The sequence below is a fragment of the Miniopterus natalensis genome, chromosome 8 (assembly GCF_054644295.1).
Source record: "Miniopterus natalensis isolate mMinNat1 chromosome 8, mMinNat1.hap1, whole genome shotgun sequence".
NCBI classification, from domain to species: Eukaryota; Metazoa; Chordata; class Mammalia; order Chiroptera; family Miniopteridae; genus Miniopterus; species Miniopterus natalensis.
In genome coordinates this window covers 72,082,720-72,100,713 of record NC_142088.1, presented here as the reverse complement: position 1 = coordinate 72,100,713, position 17,994 = coordinate 72,082,720, and the positions used below count along the sequence as shown (strand labels likewise).

Here is a 17,994-nt window from a genome sequence, read left to right as displayed (position 1 = left end):
AAGAATACACACAGCCAACAGGTACATGAAAAGATGCTCATCACTAATCATCAAATAAAACCACAATGAAATATGACCTCACACATGTTACATTGGCTATAATAAAAAAGCCAAGATATAACAAGTGTTGGCAAGGATCTGGAGAAAAGGGAAGCCCCCCCTCCAGTGTTGTTGTACATGTAAATTAGTATAGACACTGTGGAAAGTAGTATGGAGGTTCCTTAAAAATTAAAAGCAGAACTATTTATGATCCAGCAATTCCACTTCTGAATATTTATGCAAAGAAAATGAATACACTAACTCACAAAGATAATGCACAGTCATATTCACTGCAGCATTATTTAAAATAGCCAAGATATGGAAACAACCTAAGCATCCACTGATGGGTGTATGGATAAAGAAATTGTGGTTATGTACATAATGGAATTATTCCGCCATAAAAGAAAAGAATTCTTACCATCTGCAAAGACAGGTACGGACCTTGAGGGCATTACAGTAAGTAAAACAAGTCAGACAGAGAAAGACAAGTACCAGATAACATCACTTAACTATGAAATTATAAAACAAAAATGAAATTAAAAAATACAATCATAGTTAAAACAACAGATTGGTGGTTGCCAGAGGTGGGAGAGGGGAGTGGGAGAAATGGGTGGAGGGGTCAAAAAGTACACACTTCCAGTTATAAAATAAATAAGTCATGGGATGTAATGCACAGCTTTGTGACTATAGTTAATAATCTTTTATTGCTTATCTGAAAGTTGCTAAGAAAGTTGATCTTAAAAGTTCTCATCACAAGAAAAAACTGTTTTCTGTAACTTTGTGAGGTTACAGAAGTGAAATAGACTTATTGTAGTAATTATTTCCCAATGTATACAAATACAAATATGGAAGCATCATGCTGTACACCTACATATAACTAATACGATGTTATAGTATGCCAATTACACATCAATTAAAACTTACTTATTTTAAAAAGAGGAAAGTAGGGAGGGTCAAAGATTATATATGTATGTGTGTGTACATATACGTATATGAATGTATATGTATATTCATCCTCATTAGTAATAAAAAAACATGAACCAAATTTTCAAGATATAGCACACACATCAATCAGATTAGGAGAAAAGAGTATTTACATTATCAAATGCTGACGTAGAATTAGGCCAACTGAAATTCTTAGTCCCTTCATGAAACTGTTTGGTAGGACCTGGAAATAATTTAAATGTCCAAAGACAGAATAATGGATAAATTGTAGAATATTCATTCAAACAATGGGACACTCCACTGCAGTAAAAATTAATAAACCACAGCTAAATACCAACATGAATGAATCTCAGAAACAATGCTCAAAAGCAAGGTACAAAGACTAAAAATACGTGTGACTGTGTTGAAAATATAGAGAACAGATTCCTTGTTCATTTATTTTGATTTTTGTGATGAAAAAAGTAAAACCAGAGGCATGGAAACATGGAACAGACCGACGAATCTCAGAGGGAAGAGGGGAGGGGGGTTGGAAAAGATTAACCACAGAACTTACATGCACATGTGCATTACCCAGGCACACATGCATTGCCCTGTCTCAACAGGGTGGCGAAGACCTGGGGGGGGGGGTGGAGTGGGATCTGGGTGGAGGGGGGCAATGGGGTGAAAAAGGTGGGGACATCTATAATACTCTTAACAATAAAGAATAAATAAAGAATAAATAAATAAATATAAAATATATGGGAGAATTATAAAGAAAAATACGTAGAGAAAATAAGACAATTAAGTTTAGCGGTATATCCATATGTGAAAAAAGTAAAAGAAAAACCAGATAATTATTTACTCAAAATGCAAGACTGAAGGGCTCACAACATTAATAAAAGTATTTCCTCTCTCCATCCAATTTATTAAAATGCATACATTCTAGTCAAATATACATTAACATTTATGAAAATAAGGAATATATGCCTAATTTTACATCCACTTTAATAAAATATAAATAATCAATATAATGCAAAAGAAACGTCTGATGACTCTTTTTAAGAATAATGAATTTCAATGTGGCCCATCTACTGCCTCACTACCGTGGTTCCATATGTCACAGGGATGTGCTCTGAGGATTTAGTGCTCTTTTTAAGAGTAATCAGTAAAACCAAAAGCAAAAAAACAACTTGATTTGGAAAATTTTTTTTTAATATATCTTTATTGATTTCAGAGAGAGGAACGGAGAGAGAGAGAGAGAGAGAGACATCCATGATGAGAGAGTCATTGATCGGCTGCCTCCTGCAGGCCCCCGACTGGGGATCGAGCCCACAACCCAGGCATGTGCCCTGACGGGGAATCAAACCCCGATCACCCGGATCCTGGGTCGATGCTCAACTGCTGAGCCACACCCGGCTGGGGAATTTGGAAATTTTTAAAAGTCATTACAAATATATGTAGGGAAAAGAAGAACTAATCATGGAAATTTAGAAATATTCAGAATTGAGTGAAAGCAAAAATACTTCATATTAAACATTAGAAATGCAGCTAAGGGGGTACTCAGAGATACATTTAGTACCTTAAATGCATATGTTAGAAATGATAAAAACTGAAAATCAGCAAGTTAAATATTTTATTTAAAAAGTTAGGGGGGAAAAAGAAAGAAAAGAACGAAAGATAGGGAGTGTTTTTTTACCATAGTATCAGTAAAATAAATCATGTCTCTACTGATGCTCTGCTATAAATACATCACAAATAAGTTAAATGAGATATCAGAAACCATTTTGACAAATTAGTAAATAACACATGCTACTGAATAATAAACATGGAGACCACTGCCTTCTTTCCATCTTAAGAGTTAGGTAGATTATTACTCTCTCACTTGCCTAAACTCTTATTACAAGATACTTTTTAGGTTAAAGAGTATCATTTAAGTAAAATTTAATTAAGTAAAATACAGAGATCTGATAATGTGATTGCACTGGGTATTACTTGGCTTATTCCATCATTTCAACATTTTCAAAACTGGGGACTGAAAGGATATGAAGAGTTTGAAAAGAATTCATATCTGATTCTCATTTAAAATAAGGAACGCAACTTCTCCAATTTCCTCTGAAATGCTGACCAAGTAGATCATCATTTTCCTTAACATAAAGGGGACAATATCAGCTCTTTGTGTCTTGATGGCTTTGAACACTTTCTAAACTTGATGGGGTTTTGTGAGTTCTATTGAACATCAATGTGATCCATCTACTGCCTCACTACAGTGGTTCCACATGTCACAGAGATGTGCTCTGAGTATTTAGTTTCCAATCAAGGTTAGATGGCAGAGTGCTATTATAGTCCGGAGGTTACAATGTCCCCCTAGAAAAGACTGAAATCAACTAACTCAGTGACCCTAGGATTTCCCTCTCCATTCGGTGAGGCTGGGGCTTTCCTATAGAAAACAGAGCATGTTCTTCAAGCACCGAAAGGAAGGCATCCTAGTTACAGGTTATTCATTTATATTCTAAACCTACTTGTTCTGTCTTGGTTCCTTTGCCTCATAGCTGGTTTCGACCTACCTGCTCAGCATTTTCAGATCAATGTTTCAAGAAGACAGTTTTCAGTTTCGGCACCGAAGCTCTCCTAAAGATTTCCTGAGCATTAGCTCCGAGGGCTGCCTGCCAGATCCCCTCTAATCCCTTGTCAACTGCTTAGAGCTGAAATCCCAAACTGATAAGACATCCCAAGACCCTGTTTATCTGAGGTCAAGTTGAGACAGCCACTAGCTATTTAGTAAAATTTGATTGGGAGGCTGCCTGTTCCTTCTGAGTTCCAATAATATAACTAAATATTGGAAAAGACTTGATTATATAGAGATAAGTTAAATACGTCTGCTGCATAGTTGGTAGTTTATGGGAAAGGTTAAAAAGAGAGATGAGAAAACCTTTATATAACCACTGAATGTAGTACAAGAGAACCACACACTTTTCAAATCATTCATCACCTGTAAACATTTGCTTCTGATTTTATAAAAGACACAAAATGTTGGCATCCATACAAATTAACTCTCACCTTTTCCTCTCTAACATGAGTCCTCAAGAAATATGTGACAATTTTATTTCCCTCTAACAATAACAAAAAGCAAGTGATAGATCGGATTGTAGAAAGTGCTGGAACAGAAAAGCCAACATAGATTAAAATGTTCAAGGCTATGGGGATCCCCCAAGGTGCCAAGGCTAATTTCTGACATTCCGGGTCCACTTAGTCCTGCTTCTTCATGATGAGTTTCTTGTAACAGCCATAGGGTTCACACCAGAAACAGTCAGAATGGGAATGACCCTCTAAAGTAACTGTATGACCCACTGCCCTTTAGGCTCACCAAAATTGGTAATCTAGAATTTTTAAAAATGTAATTCCTATACAACTTTAAACTAGTGGCAATGAAATGCTGAATGGTTTATGTTTGACTGATTGCACGATGATGCCAGTGAGAAATGTAGAGCAAGATGTGCTCTGCTTTTTCCAAACACAAAGATTATAGACTCTGCTCTTAATTATATTCTGCTAGGGTGGTTGGGATTTATTGGCTAGAAAATGCACTGTTTCCAGCCAATATTTCTATGCAGTATTTTCCACTGTTCCACTTCTGCTAACAAGGACAATCCAAGGTCAAATACTAATTATGATTTTGACACAGTTTTACTTTCGTGTTTAGCTTTGAAAGTAATTCCATGGTATGCCCCAATTCCCTTGTCAATTTCCTCTTCTCCTAATTTCTAATTGAATGAACTAGTGAACTCAAGGACAGGCTCTGACTTTTAAAGTGTTTCCCCTTCCCAAAATGTGCCTCACTTTTCAAATGAACACTTCCAATGAAGATTTATTATAAAGAAAAAACTAAGAAAATTTAAAACTTTAAAGAACAGCACTACAAAAGGCCCTTAAAATTCTACATCCATCACTTTTGTCTCAGTAACTACACACTATTACTAATTAGGTTAGACATTTGAGGTCCAGTTCTCTAAACTACAAAATATATTCATGAACAAAAGCACCTTACATTCAAGAAGACAATGGTATTTGTCGTTGAGATTATGAGAAACTTGTAAATCTACTTTCTTGAGGTCTATCAGATGTTTATGGGATCATTACACAGCAGACGGATTTGTTTCATGCCTAGTGTTTGTGGAATCGGACATCTTACCCTCAACTGAAAGGCAAACAAGTTCACATAGTCTACACATACCTTAGTTCAGAAAAGATAAAAAGTAAACAGTAAAATAAAAACTGCCATAGCATAAAAGAGAAAGCAAGTCCAAATTACCACCAACAGAACGATTCAATCCCATTTGCTGCTTCCAACCATATAAGATATTCTGATATTAAAAAATCTGAAAATAATACCATGGTGTATAAATATGTGATTTATAAAAAATATAGTAACTGATGCTAGTTAGTTAATTTAGGGAAAATAAGTGGGTTAACATTATGAATTTTCAAATAATACATCATACTTGTTTTTAAAAGTATAGATATATAAGATAAAAATATTTTTAAATTATAAATTTTAAAAACGTTCCACTGATAGAAAATTATTTTTGTATATACTAAAGCAAGTATGACCAAATTAAACATTTCTAAATATAGAAATATGTGCACAGATAATATAACTATAATACATCATATAGGGTTTGTTTGTATTTGTGTATGTGTAATTTTTAAATTATACATTCAATGCCAATAAGCCAGGACAGAGACTGCTATTTGACCATCCAAGAATTATACTTAGGTAGGTAAGTCTACTTATGTTCTTTAAATTATCCTTATTAATTGTATTATTCTCACCAAGTTTGTACCTACTTAATAAGTCAATGATTGAGAGAAGCGTACTGAAAAGATTACACTTTAATGGGGGATTTTACAATATTAATTGTATTCTGAGCTAGAAAATATTGAGACTATGCATAAAACTTTATAGTCTTATATTTAACAATATACATTTGTGATTTTACTGTTAAAGATACAACATCTGGTAAAAACTGAACTTTTATCTTTACACAGTTACCTAGATCACTAATGATTCTTTTTGCTTTAAATTGTAGTTTGTCTCATGTGATCTACCCAAAAGTGATCTTTTCACTGCTGTTTTTAATATTTGTTTGATGTATTTTTCCCATCCTTTTTATTTATTTTTAAACATCTTTTCTGAGACATGACTTTCAAAACAATGCACATATTAAAAGTGCTTAAAAAAAAAAAAGAAAAAATATACTTAGGGCACCGATATGTCCAGGTCCCGTAGAGACTATGCATTTCCTAGAGCCACCTGTAACTAAGCCGCCCATGTCATAAAGCCCTCAGCCGGTGGGCAGTAAGCAAACGTTTTTCGAGGCTCACTCCAAGCAGGCTCTTCACGGGGCCCAGGGAGCTGAAGCGCTCCTCGCGCTCTCGCCTCCCCGCTGCAGGATGCGGGCACAGTGAGTTGATCAGCACCAAGTGGGAAGACAAGTGTCAACAGGGGCGGAGAGCAGGAGGCCTCTGCCCATTCCCGCCCCGGAATGCCAAGCTCTGCATTTCTTTCACAAGACAATAAATGTCCACTTTACTTACGACGGTGTTTTTTGCGGTGTTCTGATAAATGTGCCTAAACTTAATTTTCAATTGTGATATTCTGTTTTTAAAAATAGAATACCCGTACCTTTAGTGTGAAATCTGTTTTCCTTTTATTTTAAATACTGAGTACATGTTTATTTATTATTAAATGTTATTCTATGTATAATTTAACTTAATCTTTAATTGTAATTTATGTAAGTAAATATTATGGAGATTTAATTTGCCAAACGAATTCTAGAGATTTAATTTGAAAATTATTCAAATTTGATTTATTCCTAGATTCTTCTCTCTCCTCTCCTGCTTTCCAATCAATTATTTAAAATATGAATAGTTTTGCCACCTGTAAAATAAGATGGTACCTATTTTGGTGGGTTGCTATGAAAATTAAGAGACCAAAATGCATATAGTTGGCACACAGTGAGTGTTCAGTAAACACCAGCTACTGTCAGCATGTTCACTGCAGACTTGCTTAAGTCTCTCTTTCTAGTCCTTTTGTATAATATTCTAATTTCAGACACATAAAATAGAAGAAATTCTATTTCAGTGTACCTGCACAATAACAAAATTCCCGTGAAAGCACTTTCATTTTATTAATATTTCTGGCACCAATAAATCATATTTACTTTTTAAACAGAAATATTTTCATGTTTTAATGGCAGCTGTTTCCATTTAAGGATAAAGAATATTAATAGAGTAGACAGAAGAAGAAAAGTCAGGTTTCCCACTTTTCAGTTCCAACTAAAATTCTACGCGAGTTTCCTCTTTTCACAGTTTTACTCTTTCCCCAAAAAGAAACCTCTTCTAGGCCTCTTTGTAACGTTAAATTCAATTCCATTGGCACTATTACCTTGAAAGCATTCTATTAAATAATTTTAAACCTGAATACAAGATAGAAGATGCCATGAAGGCAAACATATGTATGTATGAGTAAATTAATGTAACAGAAGAAAAAGTTTTATGAAAATTGTTTCTTTTGAGGGGGAAAAAAACCTCAACACCTATTTGAAAATGATAGGGTTTCTACTACAGTTTTTCACATTTTTTAAATAAAATGCTATCTTGAGATGCATTGCATTCATATAACTATTAAAATGGAAAGAAAGCTGGGACCATAGGTCAGAAATAAAAATCTTTGTTAACAACTTCGCCTTGGGCAAATCCCTGTAGTTAGAGCTTAGAGGAAATCTTTTTCACTTGGAGGAGAGCGGTTAGGAAAGAGAAGCATTTCATCGAGAGAAATCAATTAATCTAGACTTGGGAGATTTGAGGAACTGAAGCAAACTCCACTCAAGTACATAACGAAAAATCTGACAACGCTTTATTCTTAGGACTAAAATTAAAACAAAATTTTGATTAATTATGCAAGACCAACAACTACCGTGGACATCAAATCCATCAGGGTTCCTCTCCTATAGGCTCAACAGACTGAAGGAAGTACCAAGGAGGAAAAAGCCGCTTGCAATAAATTATGATTAATTAGATGAGAAGAATCAGAATACAGTTAACAAACATAATGAGGCATCAGTGTCTCTGAGCTAAACTAGGGTTAAATTAAGCAATAACCTTGACAATTACTTCAGATGTAGTCCTCAGGTCTTATAGGTCAAGAGCCTGTGGAAGTCAAGTTTGAACAGATGCAATTATCCAAATAAATTAAGTAAAAGCCACTCAATGGAATTATTTAAATAATTAAGAGGAGTCACTTGTAGGAAGAAAAAATGAGTTTTGTTTTCTGTAATTGTTACCTATAATATTAAACCGTTATATATTTGAATCGATATTTTACTGATCAAATTAGTATTAGAAGCAAGCTTCAGGCCATAGTATGTTCGAAAAGGATAGTCTAAGTATATTTTTAGGGGGAAAAATCCTGGGTCAAGTAGTAAGTTGGCTTCTTTAGGACACATTAACACTGCATGTAAAAGGAATGGGTTGAGTGGTGTAATGCAGAAATCCCATTTCATTCTTTTGCAAGTAAAAAGACAATTTTCCAACACCATTTACTAAAGAAACTATCTTTCCCCTACTGAGTACTCTTGGCTCCATAGTCAAACATTAGCTGATTATACATACACAGGTTTATTTCTGGGCTCTCGATGCTGTTGCATTGGTTTGTGTGTTCATTTTATGCTAGGACCACGCTATTTTGATTAGTATAGACCTGTAATAAAGTTTGAAATGAGGACATGTCATGCATTCAGCTTTGATTTTCTTCTTTAAGGTTGCTTTTGGCTCTTCGGGGGTCTTCTGGGATTCCATATGAACTTTATGATTTTTCTTCTATTTTTTGTGAAAATACCATTGCAATTTTAATACAAATTCTATTGGATCTATGTCTTGAAATTTTAACAATTTTAACTCTTGCCCTGGCCTGTGTTGCTCAGTGGTTAGAGTATAGGCCCACCGGTTCCTTTCTGGTCATGGGCACATACCTGGGTTGCAGGTTTGATCCCCAGTCCTGGTTGGGGTGCCTTCAGGAGGCAACTAATCGATGTCTATCTCTATCTCAAGGTATTTTTTTTTTCTCTTTTGTTTTTTTCTTCAATCCGTTGGTTGTTCAGGCATGTGTTGTTTAATTTCAACACATTTGTGAATTTTCCATTTTTCTCTTGTTACTGATTTCTAGTTTTATACCATTGTGGTCAGGAAAGATACTTGCTGTGCTTTCAACTTTCTTACATTTGCTAAGGCTTGTTTGTGACCTAACTTATGATGCATCCTGGAGAAAGTCCCATGTGCACTTGAGAAAGATGTGTATTCTGTGTTTATTCAGTGCAATATTCTGTATATGTCTGTTAAGTTCATAGGTCTAAAGTATAGTTCAAGACCATTATTTCCTTATAGATTTTCTGACCGGATGATATATCCACTCTTGAAAGTGGTGTATCAAAATCCCCAAGGATTACTGTAATGTTGTTTATTTCTCCCTTCAGATTTGTTAGTGTTTGCTTAATATTTATAAGTGCTCCAATGTTGCCTGAATACACACATAACAAGTGTTATCCTATTGATATAGTAACTTTTTTATTATAAAATGACCTTTTTTTATCTCATTACATTTTATTATAAAATGCCCCTTTTTTCTCTCTTGACTTAAGCCCTTTTTTGTCTTTAATAATTATAGCTAACCTTGGTTTTTTTTTTCTTTTTCATTAGCATGAAATATCTTTGTCATCCATTCATTTGTCCTTAAAGCTGAAGTGAATCTTTTTTTGGCAGCATATAGTTGGGGTCTTTTTTAATCCATTCAGTTACTGTATGTCTTTTGATCGATAATTTGATCCATTTACACTTAAAGTAATCATTGTTAAGAGAAGACTCACTATATAATCATGTTATTCATTTTTTCTGTTTTGTATTCCCCTTGTTTCTTTATTCCTCCTTTGCTCTCTTTCTTTGCGAATTGATGAGTTTCTGTAGTGGAATATTTTGATGTCCTTCTCTTTACCTTTTATGTATCTATTGTAAATAGAACATATCAATTGGTATAATATCTATTTTAAACTGATAAGTCTGATTGCATACAAAAATTCAACCCTTTTACTGCTCTCCCCACATTTTATGTTTTTGATGTCAACATTTCCCTCTTTTTATATTGTGCATCACTCAACACATAGTTATATAGTTATTTATAGATCTCTTGTCCTTAAAACCCTCATACTAAAGTAAACATACCACCATATTACAGTATTTTTAATCTGACTATATGATTACTTTTACTAGTATATTTTGTTTTCTTTTTGATCTTTTAGTTAGATGATTTCACATGACCAGATACAGTTTATTAATTCTTTGATCTGCTTGGTCAACTTTGCCGTTGAAGTTCTCTGTTAAATTCTTCAGTTCAGTCACTGTATTCCTCAATTTTAGGACTTTTTTTTTAATGATTTCTACATCTTCATTGCACTTCTCATTTTGTTTATGCATTGTTTTCCTAATTTCATTTAGTTGTAGTTCACAGAACTTTTTAAGAGAATAATTCTGAATACTTGTTAGACAGTTCATAGGTCCCATTTTTCAGTCAGTCATTGGTATCTGTTTCCTTTGTTGGCGACATGTCTCCTTAATTATTCATGATTTTGTGGTGTTTTGTTGGTGTCTGTGCATTTGAAGAAGTGTCTCTTCCAGTATGTAAAGACAGGCTCCAGCAGGTGAGTCCCTTCACAGTCAGCCCATCCAGAGACTGTGGGTGGGCTTGCTGCTGGCGTCTTCAAGAAGGCGGGGCTGGGGGCTGGGTCAGCAGGTAGGCAGACTCGGTGCTTGGGTCCATGAGAATCAGTTTAGTGCCTGGGTATGTGGACTTAGAGCCTGGGTTTATCAGGGTAGGTCTGGTGCTTGAGTCTGCAGTGATATGTCTGGTACCTGTGTCTACATAGGTGAATCTGGATCCTGGATCCAGAGAATCCACCCATGTGCCAGAGATCACTTGGCTGGGCATGATGTCTGGGCCTGCAGGCCAGTTTGCTACTAGAATGGGCTTCCCCTGGTTTCATGGGGGCAACCAGAGCTGGTCTGGCCCTACGGCAAGCCTGGAGTCATGGGAATAGGCCTTAAATTAGGGTCTGGCCTGATGGTTGGTTCTATAGGAACCAGTCTGGCTAAGAGGCAGGCTGGGTGTCTGGGTCTGAGGGAACTGGGTCGAAGCTGAGGCCATGTGGGCTAGCCAGGCATTGAAGTGGGCCAGGAGCCCATGTCTGTGGGAAGCAGTCTGGATTCTAGGGCAAGGAGGGCTGACTTCTTGCTCGCATGAGTGGGAGGCCTCATGCTGCGCAAGCTGGGTTGGTGCTGGGATAGGTCAAAAGTTTGTGTGTACGGTATTTGGCATGGTGCTGGTCCTAGATGCCCAAGCGGAGCCTGAGTTTATGAGGGTTGATTGGGGCCACAGAAGCCACCTGGGGCAGTGGGAGCCAGTCGCCACTGGGATGTGCTAGCAGCCTGGATCTGCAGGCATCTACTGGTAGCCTGGCACTATGGGAATCAAATGAGGCCATGGGAGCACCCTGGGGCCACTGGAGCTGGCAGGCATCTGAATGAGCCAAGGGTCTGGGTTTGAGGGAGCCTGAGGGAGCCACCCAAGGCTTCAGGTGTTCCTCTAGTGCTGGAGTCGGCCAGCTCTGGGGTTTGCAGTAAAGATGGGCACTCCAGTCTTTCTCCCACAAGGAGGGTATCTCTTTCCACACTGGGCTATTGGGATTGGGAGAGGGGTGATGGGGGTAATGTGAGTCTACCTTTCCTACGCATCTCAGTGCACCCTTTGCTTTATTTCTGTGCAGCCCTCAGTGCTGTAGTTCTCACCTAGAATCCTTAGCTCCTGTGAAAGTATTCTCATGTTGTTTGTTTTGGAGAGGTGAGCTCTAGAAACAGCTCTGCTGCCATTTTCAGACATCCCTGCTCTCCTCATTTTTGTTTCTTTTTTTTTTTCTATTACACTTTTTCGCGTCAGTTCACCTCCACAGACATTTGGTAAAGAGACTTCAAGCTAAGAACTGGGGATTTGGGGTTCAAGTAAAAGCTTCTTAATAAGAAGATTATATTAAGCTCACTCTTTCCTAGTGACTGAATTTATAAATCAACAGAGACACTGGAAATCGCAGAATAGGTGGCAGGAGAGAGATGCGAGTGTGTGTGTGAGGGACAGTGTTTAGAGAAAAGAGGTGCTGTGTTTAGCGGTGATAGTCTCAACCTCAATATACCTTAAAACCATCGTTAATAAAATTAGGCCAATCACACCTAATTCTCAAATTTTTCTTAGAGAAAGCTGTGAATCTTTTCTTAGTAAAGCCTTTGGAAGTGAGACAGAAGTGCTTCCCAAGAGCCGTGGGTTCCAATCAAGATAAAGCAGCAGATACAAGTACTCAGTTCCCAAGGTACAGGGACCTGCCCTGGATAACCTACTGCAGTTACTATTATTCCTAATTTTGTTTCCTATAAGAACTGCAGTGGCATTTAACCTCCAAAGTCCCTGGGGAAGAAGTCATGGGACATTTGTCCAGACCAGACCTCTGCCTCTCTCTCTTGGTCATTCTCTGGTTCACTGCTGCAGGAGGAGCCCAGCCTGTGGAACTTTCTCCAACAGCACCCAAGTGTCACAATTTGGACATACAGTATGTTGGCATTTCACTAGAGTTTATTATATATGCCCCCATGGAAACCATGCTTTAAATAGCAAATAACTACTATTCGTGAACATAATTCTAAAAGTAGATTATAAGAGAAGACTTAGGTATGCCAAAGTGGGAACCTCAAGACCACACAGTACTTTTTCTGAAGTGAAGATTTCCTTAGTTGTCAATAACTATCAAATAAAATTTTGGAACATTAGGTTGGCATCCATAACATTTTTTTCTGGGTAAGTTTTCGAGGAACCTAGAAAGAGCGCATGATGGAAATGTCCTGAGAGCTGACTCATGGCCATACCCCATGGCCTCACAGTGCCCCCTGCTCCTCACACTCTGATCCCCTATTCCCTACAGGCTCACCCCCACACCTCTGTTCCATCCTGCTCCCTTTTGTGTAGAGCCGTCTGCTCACACATCTTGAACTTGGTCCAATGTGCCCGTCGGTGAATTTCTCTCCTTGACACAAACTTTCAATCTCAACCTCTGCCATAAAAGGCACGATCTGTGTCTTGGTTAAGATTCATGGTAGACAAGCTGCCTCATTAACCAGATGCAGTGGATCCATTGATCTTGGGTATCTCAGTACATTTCTATTTTACAGAAGAATTAAACGACAGACATTGCTTGTAGAATCAGACCTTGCCAGGAAGGTGTTTAAGTAAAAGATCTGGATTGTGTGATACGCTCTAACATAAGCAGCTATCCCACCTGAGGCAGTGAGCAGAATAAAAACTCTAGTGCCTCTGGGGTGTTCTTAACCAGAGAATTCAAAAGCCAAAAGCATCATTTTAGCATTTGATCAGCTTACTGGACAAAATCCTTTACTCTCTGGAAACTCACCCATTGCAAAAATTCAATAAATACAAGATAATTATAGTCCTACCCCACAGCTATAATCCCCATCACTCAGGACTGTCTGATCATTTTTAGAAAGCTATTCTTTTGCCACAACAGCCTTCCTGACCCTAGAGATTTACCACTTCTCTCCTGAACCTGGCTGACCTCTTTCACTTCCACTAGGGGGTGGAAAGCAAAGTTCCTTTGTCTTTGATGGTTTGTCCATCGACTTAAATTCTCCTTTTTCTGTAAAGGTGATTTTAAAAAGATACATACCTCAAAACTCTTGATACCAGCAGTGCTTTTTTTAAAAATTTAAAATTCCTGATTAGATTGTATAACAGCTTGGCTTAAAAGCAACCAAAGAAATTCTTTAAGGTAAAACCCGAACTCTTGAGTACGCTATGCAATGACTGGGCCTCAAACACACTTTCAGATTTATTTCTCTTAACTTTGTCTCATAAACCACTTGCCTCACTAAATATAAGGCACACTTCCTATGCTCACTGCTCACTGACTTTTGTCACTTTGTCTATAGAGTTGTTTTTCTACTTGGAATCCACCGTATGCAACTCCTCACTTTGCTAAGTTCTACCTATTATTGAGGTCCAGTTAAAATGTCATCTTTACAAGGCTTTTTGCAATTACTTTATTTAAACATAATCTGACATTAGTTAAATAAGAAAAACACATCTGAGATTCCTCTGTGTATTACTGCAGTGCCATTTATTTTACATATTAAATGTTTAAAAGCTATCTATTCTCTGGGGGGCGGGGGGATAAGTCTATGAACAACTAGCTTTAATCTCTAACATATTGAGTACCAAAAATTACTGATCAACTCCCAATAAAATATACTAGCAAATTTCCAGCATGATTTGGAAGAATTTCCATTTTCAAATTATGTCATTTTTGTGCTGTTCATGTGCAGCAAAACTTTAGTTATTTTAACATCCTTCTGCTCCAAATATCACCAAAATTACTATCATAATTTTCTACTGGTCTTTTCACTGATTTAATCATTCATCTGGTATTTTTCATCTTCTAAAATCACGGTGCAGGGACAGAAGTATGATTTGTAAACTTGTACCCCACAGCACTAATATTCATCATATTGTCTACCTAGTTTCTTACACACAGGGAAAATTACGCCTGCTCTTATTTTTAGATATTCATGATAGTAGTACCATTCCTCCCTTTCATTCTCATTAGGATTTTGCTCCATTCTTACTGCAATTTCGAGCGTTATTCGTTGTCAAACAAGAGTAAAGCAACTTGGACTTGAGCCCTCCGCCGAGCCCGGGGCAGGGTGTGCAGCAGATGGCCCCGGGCAGCCTCCCCGGTGCGCACTGTGACCCACTCACGCTGCCCACTCCGCCTGGGCCCCTGGCACTGCCCGCCAGGGAGGCATCTGCCAGCGGTGTCAGAGGAGCCCCTGCTGAAAAGCTCACTCTGGGGAAAGAGGGCGAGGATCGCCAAGTGCAGCCTGAAACCGTGAGTCGGGTCTGACTAGACCATGCCCACCGCTTGTGGTCTAGCTCCTAACACAGCCATTCCCCTGCGGGGCTCACCCCTGCATCCCAGAGACAGGGGACCGCAGGAAAGCGGGAAAGCACATGGCGATGAAGGGCTGCTCCAGGGGGACGTCTACCAGGCACCGAAAGTCCCAGGCCACTCGGAATATGCCTGAAGGGCGATCGCACGGGGTCCTCCTGCGGAGAAGGCATCACCCATTCAGCAGGTGCCAGGCCTGCAGGGGAGGCCCCTTCCATCCTCGACACCTTTGTCCCAGACAATGTCAGGACCCACCGCTACACCCCCGAAACTGGGGTCAGAGAGGGAGCATCCAGGACCATTTGCCTCACAATGGCCAGCTGGCGAGGCCTGTGAGAAGGCTGAAGAGCTCTGAGCGCCTGGAATGGGACCAAGGGGGAAGGCCAAGCAGCATCTTCGTTTGATGTCTTTGCATGCGAACTTCGCACGGACCCAGCTTTCCGCTCAGACTCTATCGTCTCCTTCCTTCATCAGCAAGCTCCCTGGAAGTGTCAGCTACCCCTGTTTCTGTCTCTGCCTCCCATACATGGCCTAACCTCCTGCAATATGATTTCATCTCCTCCCTCTCCACCGAACTGCCCAAACCAAGGCACTGTCAGCTCTTCGGGGCAAGATCAGCCTCTATTTCTCAGCTCTCGTTATATTTCTTTCCCAGGTGGTGTTCACACCACGGCACCTTTTAAAATCTTTCCCCCCCTCTCGTCTATGGCTCCCTTTGTTTGCTGGTCAACCTCATTTAATTCATAGTCTCCTCTGGTTCTCTGAGGTGGACACGGTCCGTGAATTTACCTGGCATCATTTATTTGCTTTCTCCATTCAACAGTCGAGGTTCAAGCACATGATGTACCAGCACAAATTCTTGGGCATCACATCACCTCCCATGAGCATAACTGCCTCCTGTACATTGACGACACTCAAAATCATGTACCTAGTCTTGGTGGACTTCAAAACAAAAGTTTAGTTTAATAATGAGGGCACGCAAGCAGTTCACACTTGAACTGTCAAGACACAAAGGGAGACCCCGTCTGAAACTGCACCTCTCCTCCCCTCTCTCCATTTCCCTCCTCTGTTCTCTGTCTTGCTCGTAGCATTACCATCCACCAACAATTTATGTTATAGAAAACAAACAACAAAAAACCTGGGGCAGTTCTCAATGTCTGCCTCTCTTTTCCCTAATTCTAGTCAGTCGCTCCCACTACATTTTATCATTTTTAAATGCCAACACTGGCTTTATTACTAATACAAAGCTGTGCGGTAAAACTGGCTTAGGCCTTTGACAATAGCAGACTCTCTGGCGCCCTTTTCTCGCCTCTTCCTTCACTGTGCAGCTGGACAGAGGCAGCCTCCCTCCCGGAGCAGCATCTGCCCGGCTTGGTTTCCTCCATGGGCAGAGGGAGCTCTTAGGTAGGTCATGTGGACCCTTCACCTCTCTCCATCATATAACCATGGTAGGTATTGTTATAATCATTTTGCTATCAGAGTATACAGAATTATACAATAAGTAAAATAAGTATAGATATAGTTTATATATACATATATAAATATATGTATACATAATATACATATAAATATATGTATACATATATATATATATATGTATATATAAACTGTAGTAAAACAAGACTTCAAATCTAGCTCCAACATCCTGTGTAGCAACCAAGAACATGTGTGTGTGTGTTCCAAGCATCAGATTGACCCTGTTCCTGGTCTGAAGTGCCTCCTCTCTCACCTGTTTTCCCACCTCCATGTTACTCTTCTAGTTCAGTTCCTATCCACGGTTCAACCCAGACAATGAGAGCAGGCTCCTAGCTCGTGGCCATTTCTCCTGCCTCTGCTAGGCCACTATGGCCCATGTTTATGTTCACACTGATCATTCAGTTTTGAGTGATCTCAGCAAAGTCTCTACTCGGAACAAATCCACCAACTTTTCAAAGCTTGGGCCAAGAGTAACCTATCTTTTTGTTGTTGTTGCTAATTCTCACCAGAGGATATGTTTTCCATTGATTTTTACAGAAAGTAGGAGGAAGGGAGAAAGGGAGAAAGGGAGGGAAGGAGGGAGGGAGGGAGGCAGGGAGGGAGGGAGGCAGGGAGGGAGGCAAGGAGGGAGGGAGGCAGGAACAACCATGTGAGTGAGGCACATCCATTGGTTGCCTCCCGCATACATCCCGACCAGTCCAAGGATGGAACCTGTAAACCAGGTATATACCCTTGACTGGGAATTGAACCCATGGCCCTTCAGTACACAGGCTGGTGCTCTAACCACTGAGCAACAATGGCCAGAGCAAGAGTTACCTGTTCTTGAAAACCATACTGATCTCTCCAGGCATAATAAAATCTGCACTTCTCTACACCACCACAACACTTTGGCAATTCCACTGGGAAACTGTTCAGCAAACTATCTGTGCCCCTAATTCTATTGTGAATTAGCTTTACTATCTTTACATAGTTTGAAATGTAATGAACTGAAACAACTGAGCATTGTGACCCACACAGCTATTCACCTCAACAAAATATCCAATGAGAGGTGGGCTTTGAAGGCTATTAATGTAAACAAATTGGATCTCTCTATTCCAAAAGTAGTTTTCCTTAGGTGTACATCTTTCATTTCAATATTCTATATTTAATACCCAGATTTTTCTCACTACACATATAAGAATAACTTTTGGCTTCAATGAAAATGTTTCCCTAACAGAAACTAATATCAGTACAAAATTCAATTAAAAGAAAAACATAAACTCTACCTTAAATAGTTAATATCTTTAGACTTAAGATTCAGTTAATTAATACTGCAATTTTAATTGTTGGTCTAATTAAGAATCTTATAAGAAGGTCATAAGAATCAATCCTTTTTTGACTGCCAGGGCTTTATTTTACATAAGAGAAAACCTGCCATGTATTAATATGCCAACTGAATCTATTGCAT

General features: G+C 38.7%; 1 protein-coding gene across 1 annotated transcript in view; it reads right to left on the bottom strand.

Moving 5' to 3' along the window:
• The window catches only part of DPP10 (dipeptidyl peptidase like 10), a 542,160-nt gene that overhangs the window by 457,416 nt on the left and 66,750 nt on the right, over window positions 1-17,994 (bottom strand). The gene's annotated exons all lie outside the window — the stretch shown is intronic.